We start from the raw sequence: 14508 nt of genomic DNA, 5'->3' as shown, positions 1-14508 counted from the left end.
CAAGAAGAGAATTGTATAAAGTTGTTTATACACAATTGTATTTAACATATTTTAACATGTTTAACATATATTGAATTGCATAAAATCTAGGGGAGGAGGTGGGAGGAAGGAGGAGAATATCTGAAACACAGCCTAAGAGAGAATCAATACTGTCAAATTATCCATGCATACGTTTTGAAAATAAAAAGCTTTAAAAAAGGCATGCAAATAGGCTGACATCAAAGAAATCTAGAAAGATTTTCAGGAACTGATGCTTAGTAAAGTGAACAGAACCAAGAGACACATTTTGCACAGTAACAATATTATATTATGAGCAAATGTGATGGACTTGTCTTTTCTCAGTAATGAAATGATTCAGAAAATTTTTTTTTATTATTTAGAATTTTTTCCCACAGTATATATGCATGAGTAATTTTTTTATAATATTATCCATTATATTCATTTTTCCAAATTATCCCCCCTCCCACTACTCCCTCCCCCGATGACAGGCAATCCCATACATTTTACATGTGTTACAATATAACCTAGATACAATATATGTGTGTAAATACCATTTTCTTGTTGCACATTAAGTATTATATTCCGAAGGTATAAATAACCTGGGTAGATAGACAGTAGTGCTAACAATTTACATTTACTTCCCAGTGTTCCTTCTCTGGGTGTAGTTATTTCTGTCCATCATTGATCAACTGGAAGTGAGTTGGATCTTCTTTATGTTGAAGATATCCACTTCCATCAGAATACCACTTCATATAGAATTGAAGTGTACAGTGATCTTCTGGTTCTGTTCATTTCATTCAGCATCAGTTGATGCAAGTCTCTCCAAGCTTCTCTGTATTCCTCCTGCTGGTCATTTCTTACAGAGCAATAATATTCCATAACCTTCATATACCATAATTTACCCAACCATTCTCCAATTGATGGGCATCCATTCAACTTCCAGTTTCCAGCTACAACAAAAAGAGCTGCCACAAGCATTTTGGCACATACAGGTCCCTTTCCGCTCTTTAGTATTTCTTTGGGATATAATCCCAATAACAGCAATGCTGGGTCAAAGGCTATGCACAGTTTGATAACTTTTTGGGCATAGTTCCAAATTGCTCTCCAGAATGGCTGTATTCTTTCACAACTCCACCAACAATGTATCAGTGTCCCAGTTTTCCCACATCCCTCCAACATTCATCATTATTTGTTCCTGTCATCTTAGCCAATCTGACAGCTGTGTAGTGGTATCTCATAGTTGTCTTAATTTGCATTTCTCTGATCAGTAGTGATTTGGAACACTTTCATATGAGTGGATATAGTTTCAATTTCATCATCTGAGAATTGTCTGTTCATATCCTTTGACCATTTATCAATTGGAGAATGGTTTGGTTTCTTATAAATTAGGGTCAGTTCTCTATATATTTTGGAAATGAGACCTTTGTCAGAACCTTTACTTTTAAAAATATTTTCCCAATTTGTTACTTCCCTTCTAATCTTGTTTGCATTAGTATTGTTTGTACAGAAACTTTTTTAGTTTGATGTAATCAAAATCTTCTATTTTGTGATCAATAATGATCTCTAGTTCTCCTCTGGTCATAAATTCCTTCCTCCTCCACAGGTCTGAGAGGTAGACTATTCTCTGTTCCTCTAAACTATTTATTATCTCATTCTTTATGCCTAAGTCATGGACCCATTTTGATCTTATCTTGATATATGGTGTTAAGTGTAGATCCATATGTAATATCTGCCATACTAATTTCCAGTTTTCCCAACAGTTTTTTCCAAATAATGAATTTTTATCCCTAATGTTGGTATCTTTGGGTTTGTCAAAGACTAGATTGCTATAGATGTATCCTTTTTTGTCCTTTGTATCTAATCTGTTCCACCGATCTACCAGTCTATTTCTTAGCCAATACCAAATGGTTTTGGTGACTGCTGCTATATAATATAGTTTTAGATCAGGTACACTTAGACCACCTTCCTCTGACTTTTTTTTTTTTGTTCTCTATGGCATTTTCTGACACAAATAATATTTCAATTCTACCTCTTGAAATTATTTTCCCACTTTGCCTTTGTATTTGAAGACCACTGCAAAAAATTTTTCCTCATAACCTTGATAAAAGGAAAGGTTTCTCCTACTTTTTTGTACCTTCACCTTTAGAAAAGGCAGCTTGATTTTTGTATATCCATAGTTATTACTTTTTTCTAAAATATACTCATAAAATGTAATCTATTTATAAGATATTACAAATTATCTTTATATTGAATTTTTATTTAAAGGTAAATTGACTACTGCTTTTCTATGTAGCAGCTTTCAGGACATGTTTTACTTATGTATAATTTTCCATTTCTTCATTTCCATTCTCTCTCATTTACACTTGCCCATGCATATACACCTATAATTAATGCTAATAGTAGCATCTTCAGATGATTCTGATTGGCAATTTCCTACTTTTTTAGAAAATCTCAAGGCAAAAAACAATAGTTCTCTGGTATTGTTTACAAAATCATCTTAAGCACGATTGCATTATTTTGACTCCTTCCTAAATGTTTTAGCTTCTATTACTATTCAATTTACAAAAAGTTTCTTAAAATTTAAGCTTATTTATCATAGGTGCTCAGTAGCTTCACATGAAATTTATATTGACATTGTGAAAAAAATTGTGAAAGGTGCTGGAGTAGAGTTATTGTAGAGAAAGTCTGAAGAGGATGAAGACAGAATTGATCTATATTTTTTTCCTTGAAATAGACATTTTGAGAGGACCTGACCAGAAGACAGGACCCTATGATAAAAAAAATCCTTAAAATTGGAGATGTACTGCGTTATAGTTTGAAATAAGTTAAAAAAAAGGAACAATTTTCACAAGAGCCCAATAGGATTAACAACAAGATCACTTAATGAAAGCCAAATTCTAAGTAACTCAAAAAAGCAGGAAAGGTCCCAGAAAAATGAAGATGTAATATCATTCTCCTCCTTAAGAGGTTTGGATGTAGATTCAGGGAGAATTTTATTTACATTGTCAAACTTGGTTGCTGTGTAGGGAAAAGAGAAAAAGAGAGAGACACACACACACACATACAAAGACAAAGGGAAAGACAGAAAGACAGAAAAACAGAGAGAGAGACAGAGAGACCTAGAGACAGAGACAGAGAGATATAGAGAAATGGGGAGGGAAGGAGAGAGAGTGGAGGAGAAGGGAATGGAAAGGTAAAGGAAGAAGAAGAAGGAGAGGAAGAGGAAGAGATTTATTACCAAGGAATAATTAGGTTAGACAGGCAAGAAATGTAGTATCTACTGAAAGAACTTTTAAAAAATTATAAAAATAAATTTAAATATAATTTAAACCATAGTCCTGATTGTACTATCATGGAACACTTCTTTGGTCACTTCGGTTGCTTCAAAAATTTTAATAGAACATTTTGAGTATTTAAAATCTATAGAATGACATTTATATGTCTTCAAAATCCTATGTACTTCTACATTGATGGTCTTATCTCACACTACTCTTCTTCCTAATTAGATCACCTGCATCCATCTCTATAGGTTTTACCTTTTTATAGATTTACTAAAGCTATTACCAATGTCCAGATTTTTCCTATAGTCAGTTTCTTTCTCTCCAGAAAACCTACACCCATTGCTATCCATTTTATAAATCCTATTTTTAAAAATATCTTTAAAATTTATCACTTATATCATGATGTTTTTCCTATTATGTTTGCCTCCTTATGAATTTTATTACAATTTTTGTGTATGGTCCCATTAGAAAAGAACAATGTCTTCAAAAATAAATTATTCTCAGTTATTAATAGCGCATTTTAAGAAGTAAACACATAAGAAATATTTGTTCCCTTGTATAATAATGCTGAATTATAAGAAATATCTTCTATTATATTGATTTATAAATATCCTTGGTTGCTTATATCATGAACTTAAACATTTAGAGACTGTTATCAGTGTGTTCATCTAATTTTTTAAAAATATATGACAATAGGTCATAGTTGTCAATATAATATGAATTTTACTTATGCAATGATATTTTATTATCATTTTCAGCCATTTTCTTTAAAAGTCTTATGACTAAAATAATACTCAGTTTGTTTTAGCAAATAAGAAAAATATCTAGCTTTATTTTTTAAACTGACATCACATTTAAATCCAGTAGAAAGTTCTTAGCCTAACTTTAAAAGATGTTGATCCTGGTTATTTTACACTTGATGAGAACATTTTTCTCATTAAAGTATAAGGGAAACTAATGATTACAAAAATGAACAGTTTTTTTTTAAATGTACACATTTAAATAGATCTCTTTTAAGAATGTTCCATACCATGCTAAAATTTAGTATTTGACCTCGTTAAGGTCAAAAAGTGAAGAATCAGGACACATACCCCCATTAGTTCAAATTCTAATAACTAAGCACAATTCAATTTAGCCCTCCAGATGAATACTGCATTAATTTGTGGAGTCCTAATTAAGGCTGCCAGGGTTAAGGGCATCTTAATTAAATTATAACTGCCCATCTGCATTTGTGCCAACCAACTAAAGATGTATTATTTAGTTCTATATTAGACAAAGCTAAAATAAAATTTATACTTTGAAAGTTTTAACTTGTTTTTACATCTTTTCTTTTTTTTGTCTCCCTTCCTTCCTTTCTTCCTTCCTTCCTTTTTTCTTCCCTTTCTGTCTTTCAAAAACTAGATGAAAAAAGGTATTAGATATGAATACCAGCAACGATATCAACTTATTTTCTACTGTAAATACAGCACTATCCAATAGTGAGATAAATTATAAGAAAGTAATTCAAATATGTGTTTATTAAAGACAAATGAGTACTATAATTTTAGTAAGAAATTTAGTAAGAGTTTGAACCTCATGTTTTATTTTTACTAGCTGCTTGACTATGGGTAAGTAACCTAAAGCTTCTTAGATGTGTTTCTTTATCTCTAAAATGAAGATGATAGTATCTTTACTTCCTAACTAATAAAAATGCTTGTGATGATCAAGTGAAATGATATAATCAAAATTATTTGTGTATTATAAATGAAGTTAGAAAAGTTATAATGTTTAGATAAGATGTAGAAACTATTCTCTGATAATTGATGTATTTTTTGGAGGATAAAATACAAACCCAGAGATATAATACCATTATATTTTCATTATTAGAAAGTTATAAACCAATGAGTTCTGTCATGTTCTGGGACTGGTTTCATTACCAAGGAAATGAAGATCAGCAAGACACTCATGAATTAGGAAATGCCAAGATAAAGAATAAAATATACCAAGAGGCATAAATTTGGATTAAGAAATAAAAGTAATCCTATTTGGCTGAAACTCAGTCAGTAGATGTAAGTAGATGTAAATAAAAGTATGAGACAAGACTGGCAATGGCAAAGCCTTTTCAGATTGAAGTGTATTTTGAATAAATGGTAATAGATTCTGAAATCAGCTTGGTAAGCTATGTGGAGTTTTAGGAGGTTTTTATAACAATTTGAGTGACCACAAATTAATTCATAAAAAGAAATGTACCAATAGAAGGAAAATATATTAAAGAATAAATATAATAAAGATAGGAAAACCATTTAACAAAGATTTCATAACAGAACCTCTATAAAGTGGTGAAAATGGAATAGTGAAAAAAGTTTGATACAAAATATGGTGTAAATATGAAAATTGAAAATTTTATTCATTCATTTATTTAATAAAATAATGAAAGTATAAATGATGCATGAAGAGTGAATGATAATTCAAAGTTTGGGGATATAAGATGGTAGAAGGGTAGATGGTATTGCCAAAATTAAAAAATATATATAAATATTTACACACACACACATATGTGTGTGTGTGTGTTTGTGTTTCCTCCTTAAGTCTTTATTCTGATTCCACATGAAATAATCAGGGTTTTGTACATGTCAAGTTCTATATTCTGTTGATTTGCCAGGTAAAAGTGAAAAGTTGTGGAGAAGCATAACTAGGTCCAAAAGGGACAAGCACTAGAAATAGAAATTTGGGAGTCATGATATAAATGTTCTTGTTGAAACTAAAATAATAGCTTGAGAGAAAGAGAACAAACATAGAGAAAGAAAGAGCAGAGAGAAAGCAACAAGAAAAATTATAATAAACAATGGCATTTTTAATATTCAGAATGTAGTCAATTTAATAATTGCTAATTCAAAAACAATTGTGAATTATCTATTACTTAAATTATCTTATGAATTCTGCAATAAAATAAATATAGCAATTATACAGCAAATACCAAGTAGCCAAACAAACTCTGCCTTATGATGGGGAATTTTTATATGACCAGAACCATTTCTTATTCTGGAATTGAGTGTGTAAGTACATACAAGTACAAGTATATAAATATGAATGCACATAAAGTTTTTCATTATGTTTACCCCCACCCCTTAGTCTGGGATTAAGTGACTTGCCCAGGGTCACATAGCTAGGAAGTATTTTGAACCAGATTTGAACTCTGGTCCACCTGAATTCAAGGCTGGTGCTCTATCCACTGTCTCACCTAGCTTCCCCTCCTTTTTTCTCAATAACTAACAAATTTCATCTCTTTCCCAGAACCTGAACCTCTCTGTAGATTATACTTAGAACTGATTGCTAAATGCTTTTACATTACCCTTTGAATGGGACTGTGAAGATTATAACAGAATACATCAGAAAGATTGATTTTCTCCAAAGGACTTGGGTATAATTTGTTCAGGAGAAAGACTCCACCCAGTACAACACTGCATCTATCATTAATAAAATCATTCTTCCCCAGATTGAGAATAAGTTATAATATTCTTTCCAATTACATGAAAGAAAAAATCTTCTAGAATGTTTTTCAGAATCTTAAACCTTCTTGAATATTAGATAAGAACACTAACAATCTATTATAAATCAAAATTAGTTTGTGGAAATATTTAATAAAATATTTTAAAAATATATATTAAAAAAAAATACTGACAGTCAGATGACCTGGATCCTAGTTCTTGTATTAACCATTTGTATATCTGTAGAAGGCTGAAATTGAATCAAAGGAGAGAGCACTTAAAGCTACCTATTCAATGTGAGACAATGATTCTATTAGCATATATTTAGATGATGGCTCTCCTCATCATTGGTGCTTGCTGGTTTGGTAGTAAGACAATCGTAAGGAGAAGACCCTTGAAATGAAGGCTAAGACTCAAGAAACATCAAGTGGTTCCACTGCTGATTGTGCCCACCACTGAAAGACCTTGGCAGTTATGGCAATTGACTCATTGACATAAAAAAGTGTTAATGGGACTGATGCAGGACTTCAGAACCCTCAGGAATCATTGGATTCCCTAATACATAAAAAGACAATTGCAGGACTTGAAAATCTGCAGGAATCATTGGAAAAAAAAAAAAAATCATTGGATTCCCCGACACATGATGAGACTATTGCAGGACTGCTGAAGGATCATTGGATCCCCTAACATATGAAGTAATGGACAATAGACTGTTTTTGGACTATCTCTTGGATGCTAATGGAGGCATATGTGTGATTGATGTTTACATGCCCTCCTTCTAGGTCTTCTGGAAATCTTACAAGACCATGTTGATTCATGTTGTTTGTTATATGACTACTTGCATGTATAATTCGTGTTAGTTACACCACATTGAGCCTGCACTATCTGTGGGGAGAGTCAACACTAATAGCCTGTGCTTTATTGCTATGTACTTATTTTTTTATAATTTAATTGTTATTTTATTTTATAATTATAACCTTTTTTTGACATTACATATGCATGGGTAATTTTTTACAACATTATCCCTTGCACTTACTTCTTTTCAGATTTTTTCCCTTCCTCACCAAACCCCCTCCCCCAGATGGCAGGCAGTCTTATACATGTTAAATATATTACAGTATATTCTAGATACAATATATGTGTGTAAAACCGAATTTTTTGTTGCTCAGGAAGAATTGGATTCAGAAGGTACAAATAACAGTTTACACTCATTACCCAGTGTTCCTTTTCTGGATGTAGCTGATTCTGTCCATCATAAATCAATTGGAATTGGATTAGCTTTTCTCTATGTTGAAGAAATCCACTTCCATCAGCCTACATCCTCGTACAGTATCATTGTTGAAGTGTATAATGATCTTCTGGTTATGCTCATTTCACTTAGCATCAGTTGATGTAAGTCTCTCCAAGCCTCTCTGTATTTCTCCTGTTGGTCATTTCTTATAGAACAATAATATTCCATAACATTCATATACCATAATTTACCCAACCATTCTCCAATTGATGGACATCCATTCATCTTCCAGCTTCTAGCCATTATTAAAAGGGATGCCACAAACATTTTGGCACATACAGGTCCCTTTCCCTTCTTTAGTATTTCCTTGGGATATAAGCCCAGTAGTAGTATGGCTGGGTCAAAGGGTATGCACATTTTGATAACTTTTTGGGCATAATTCCAGATTACTCTCCAGAATGGTTGGATTCTTTCACAACTCCACCAACAATGCATCAGTGTCCCAGTTTTCCTACAGCCCCTCCAACATTCATCGTTATTTGTTCCTGTCATCTTAGCCAATCTGACAGGTGTGTAATGATACCTCAGAGTTGTCTTAATTTGCATTTCTCTGACCAATAGTGATTTGGAACACTCTTTCATATGAGTGGAAATAGTTTTAATTTCATCATCTGAAAATTGTCTGTTCATATCCTTTGACCATTTATCAATTGGAGTATGGCTTGATTTCTTATAAATTAAAGTCAATTCTCTGTATATTTTGGAGATGAGGCCTTTATCAGAACCTTTAACTGTAAAAATGTTTTCCCAATTTGTTACTTCCCTTCTAATCTTGTTTGCATTAGTTTTGTTTGTGCAGAAACTTTTTAATTTGGTGTAATCAAATTTTTCTATTTTGTGATCAATAATGGTCTCTAGTTCTCCCTTGGACACAAACTCCTTCCTCCTCCACAAGTCTGAGAGGTAAACCATCCCATGTACCTCCAATTTAGTTATGATTTCATTCTTTATGCCTAAATCTTGGACCCATTTTGATTGTATCTTAGTATGTGGTGTTAAATGTGGGTCCATGCCTAGTTTCTGCCATACTAATTTCCAGTTTTCCCAGCAGTTTTTGTCAAATAATGAATTCTTATCCCAAAATTTGGGATCTTTGGGTTTGTCAAAGATTAGATTGCTATTTTTATTCACTATCTTGCCTTGTGAACCTAACCTATGCCACTGATCAACTAGTCTATTTCTTAGTCAATACCAAATGGTTTTGGTGACTGTTGCTTTATAATATAGCTTTAAATCAGGTACATTTAGACCACCTTCCTCTGACTTTTTTTTCATTAGTTCCCTTGCAATTCTCGACCTTTTATTCTTCCATATGAATTTTGTTGTTATTTTTTCTAGGTCATTAAAATAGTTTCTTGGGAGTCTGATTGGTATAGCATTAAATAAATAGATTAGTTTGGGGAGTATTGTCATCTTTATTATATTTGCTCGGCCTATCCAAGAGCACTGAATGTCTTTCCAATTATTTAAATCTGACTTTATTTTTGTGGCAAGTGTTTTGTAATTTTGCTCATATAATTCCTGACTTTTCTTTGGTAGATGGATTCCCAAATACTTTATACTCTCAACATTTGTTTGGAATGGAATTTCTCTTTGTATCTCTTGCTGTTGCATTTTGTTGGTGATATATAAAAATGCTGAGGATTTATGTGGATTTATTTTGTATCCTGCCGCTTTGCTAAAATTCTGAATTATTTCTAACAGCTTTTTAGCAGAGTCTTTTGGGTTCTCTAAGTATACCATCATGTCATCTGCAAAGAGTGATAATTTGATTTCCTCATTTCCTATTCTAATTCCTTGAATCTCTTTCTCGGCTCTTATTGCCGAGGCTAGAGTTTCTGGTACTATATTGAATAGTAATGGTGATAGTGGGCAACCTTGTTTCACTCCTGATCTTACAGGGAAAGGTTCTAGTTTATCACCATTATATATGATGTTTACTGAAGGTTTTAAATATATGCTCCTTATTATTTTAAGGAATAGTCCATTTATTCCTATACTCTCAAGCGTTTTTAGTAGGAATGGATTTTGGATTTTATCAAATGCTTTTTCTGCATCTATTGAGATGATCATATGGTTCTTATTAATTTGATTATTAATATGGTCAATTATACTAATAGTTTTCCTAATATTAAACCAGCCCTGCATTCCTGGTATAAATCCCACTTGGTCATAGTGTATTATCCTGGGGATGATTTTCTGAAGTCTATTTGCTAATATCTTATTTAAGATTTTAGCATTAATATTCATTAAGGAAATTGGTATATAGTTTTCTTTCTCAGTTTTCGATCTACCTGGTTTAGGTATCAGTACCATGTCTGTGTCATAGAAGGAATTTGGTAGGACTCCTTCATTCCCTATTTTTTCAAATAGTTTACATGCTATGTACTTATGTAATACCTCTCATGGTGATGGGTTTGTGTATAGCTGTTTCTAATAATACCCTTCAGCCCAAAAACCTGCTAATAATATCTGGCTTGACTCCCCACTTCCCTTTGGTGTTTTTTCATCTTTCTTCCTGAGAAGTCAGGGAGGGTGTGATCACCTCCTTTTTGCGGTTCTCACCTCCCTGAGAAGTCAGGGAGGACGTGACCATCTGTCTTCTAAAACAAAAGAAAGCAGGAGAAAATATATGCTAATAGAGCCATTGTCTCACATTGAATAAGTAGCCTTAAGTGTTCTCTTGTCTGATTAAGAATTTTAGCTCTCTACATATATCTTTTGGGTAGAATGTAAATGTTCAATGAAATGATCAGATATGTCCTTTCCTGCAGAAATTTTCTATTTTCCTGTTGACCATATTTCCCCTCAGTATAGAGGGCTAAAACTCTGAATCACATAATTTCTGAAACTTTTATAATATTTGCAATATTTCTTTTCATCTCTTCCAGTTTAAAACACTTTTGTACTTCCCTCCATTCTTATTTTGCCACTATATGATAATTCTTTCTCAATATTCTGTTGCTGTATGATTACAAGGATACAAATTGAGCTCTCTGATTTCTGTGCTTTTTCTTGGTGATATTATTAGCCCTCATTAAATCATTTATCAATTCTTTTGAGATAGCTAGGCACCATAATTGGAGTCAGATAGACTTGAGTTCAAATGGGGCCCCAGATACTTACTAGATTTGTGACCCTGAACAAGACACTTAAACACATTTGCCTCATTTTCCTTATCTGTAAAATGAGCGGGACAAGGAAATGCTAAACCACTCAAATATTTTTGCAAGAAAACCTCAAATGGGGTCAGGAAAATTTTAAAAAAACTATTCAAATGACATAACAACAATGAATATTTTTAATGTATCTATTTTAAAATTTGTATTTAGTATTTTAGCTCCAGTTACAAGGAAAAAATAATTTTAATAATTGTTTTTAAATCTTTCTCACCTTGTAAAACATAGATACACACAAAATAAACAAACAAATACCTCAGGAAAAATAATAGCAAATATAGTGTTTTTTTTTAATATGCATATCATACATTCTTTCTCTGGGTACAGATAGTATTTTTAATTGAGTCTTTCACAGTTATCTTGGATCATTGTAGTTAAACCATTCACTACTGATCATCTTAGAATATTGCTGTTACATTTCACTTGTCATGATGACTAAGCCCAATGTGGTGGAAATGATTTAATTATATGGAAAATTCATCAATTTATTTTTGTACCTCCAGACATTTCTCTCTTATCCAATATGAACAGATGACCATCTTATGACCACTTGGATCACTGAGTGTAATAGTTTTTATTATCTCCTGCCTAATGTAATGAAAAACCTATCTATCTTATCTGGAGATGTTCCAACTCATTCCCCCAACCTAGTGACTTTTTATTTTACATATTACAGCTTATTTGTCATATGTCAATCAATGGAATTATTTTGTATTTGGTATAGGAATTCATGAATATCTAGATATCTATTCTTATAAAATATGACTTTCAAAAAAGATCTCACATTGTGAGGGAGATCTGGGATCCATTTTATTAAATGGTACCCTGGACCTTTTAATAAAGTGCCATTGTCTAAGAAAAAGACCGGTAGATCAGTGGAACAGATTAGATACAAAGGACAAAAAAGGGTACATCTATAACAATCTAGTCTTTGACAAACCCAAAGTTACCAACATTAGGGATAAAAATTCATTATTTGGAAAAAACTGTTGGGAAAACTGGAAATTAGTATGGCAGAAATTAGATATGGATCCACACTTAACACCATATACCAAGATAAGATCAAAATGGGTCCATGATTTAGGCATAAAGAATGAGATAATAAATAGTTTAGAGAAACAGAAAATAGTCTGCCTCTCAGACCTGTGGAGGAGGAAGGAATTTATGACCAGAGGAGAACTAGAGATCATTATTGATCACAAAATAGAAGATTTTGATTACATCAAACTAAAAAAGTTTCTGTACAAACAATACTAATGCAAACAAGAATAGAAGGGAAGTAACAAATTGGGAAAATATTTTTAAAAGTAAAGGTTCTGACAAAGGTCTCATTTCCAAAATATTTAGAGAACTGACCCTAATTTATAAGAAACCAAACCATTCTCCAATTGATAAATGGTCAAAGGATATGAACAGACAATTCTCAGATGATGAAATTGAAACTATATCCACTCATATGAAAGTGTTCCAAATCACTACTGATCAGAGAAATGCAAATTAAGACAACTCTGAGATACCACTAGACACCTGTCAGATTGGCTAAGATGACAGGAACAAATAATGATGAATGTTGGAGGGGATGTGGGGAAAATGGGACACTGATACATTGTTGGTGGAGTTGTGAAAGAATCCAGCCATTCTGGAGAGCAATTTGGAACTATGACCAAAAAGTTATCAAATTGTGCATGCCCTTTGACCCAGCAGTACTACTACTGGGCTTATATCCCAAAGAAATACTAAAGAGCGGAAAGGGACCTGTATGTGCCAAAATGTTTGTGGCAGCTCTTTTTGTTGTAGCTAGAAACTGGAAGATGAATGGATGTCCATCAATTGAAGAATGGTTGGGTAAATTATGGTATATGAAGGTTATGGAATATTATTGCTCTGTAAGAAATGACCAGCAGGAGGAATACAGAGAGGCCTGGAGAGACTTACATCAACGGATGCTGAGTGAAATGAGCAGAACCAGAAGATCACTATACACTTCAACAACAATACTGTATGAGGATATATTCTGATGGAAGTGGAAATCTTCAACATAAAGAAGATCCAACTCACTTCCAGTTGATCAATGATGGACAGAGGTAGCTACACCCAGAGAAGGAACACTGGGAAGTGAATGTAAATTGTTAGCACTACTGTCTGTCTGCCCAGGTTACTTGTACCTTCGGAATCTAATGCTTATTGTGCAACAAGAAAATGGTATTTACACACATGTGTTGTATCTAGGTTATATTGTAACACATGTAAAATGTATGGGATTGCCTGTCATCAAGGGGAAGGAGTAGAGGGAGGGGGGGATAATTTGGAAAAATGAATACAAGGGATAATATTATAAAAACAAAACATATAATAAAAAAAAATAAAGTGCCATTGTCTCAGCATGCTACCTCAGTCTCTTTTGTTGTAGTTAGGACAGTTTGAATACCCACATCACAATTTCACAGAGCTTCAGAAGACTCTAGATCATTATGCTTTCATAACAAACAGAGAGGCAAAGCAACCAAGGTGGTTAATAATACTTCTTTTCAACATCCTTTCCATCATTAAAATTAAGGTCTTTTAGGTTTAGGTTTTTCATCTTGTTGTGACAACCTGGTTTAAATGGCCTAGGAATATGTGTATATTTTACTATCCCAGGAGTTATGTTATGCTAATTATGTAAATTCCATGAGAAAGAATAACTATATCCTTATTTACCCAATTATTAAATTTTACTCAGAGCTAAAGCTACTTGCTACAGAAAAAGATTAATAACCTAAATTTTATGTAGAACTTATATGTGCCCAGAATTAACACTTTATGGAGATTATATCAACAAATGGTATAATCTAGAGTATAAAACTAAGGAAAGATACATTGAACAAACAAAAAAAAAATCAACCTTATAATTAGGATTAACTAGAATCAAGTCCATATAGCTATCATTTATTATCTGGGTGACCATGGGTAAATCACTTGACTTTTAATTTTCTAATTATAACTCTCAATATAATTTGAAGTGTATGGTATATTTGATAAGTTATTTTTAAAGCAATGAAAAAAATATTAAAGCTTTTTTATAAATAAAAAGCAATGAAAAAATTTAAAGGACATATAAACTATGAATAATTGTGTAGGACTATAAACTACTAAATTTAGATTGGTATCTTATGTCCTACATTTATTGAATCAAATATTCTTGGAGTAGAATGAATATGAAAATAAAGGGAAAAAAAAGAAAAAAATATTCAAAGAAAAGAACAGTATATGTGGAGTCAGAGAACATGGCTTCAAATCCTGTCTTTGCC

The sequence above is a fragment of the Sminthopsis crassicaudata genome, chromosome 3, assembly GCF_048593235.1.
Source record: "Sminthopsis crassicaudata isolate SCR6 chromosome 3, ASM4859323v1, whole genome shotgun sequence".
NCBI lineage: Eukaryota > Metazoa > Chordata > Mammalia > Dasyuromorphia > Dasyuridae > Sminthopsis > Sminthopsis crassicaudata.
The sequence above is the reverse complement of the archived record's forward strand: the minus strand, read 5'-3'. Positions refer to the sequence as shown.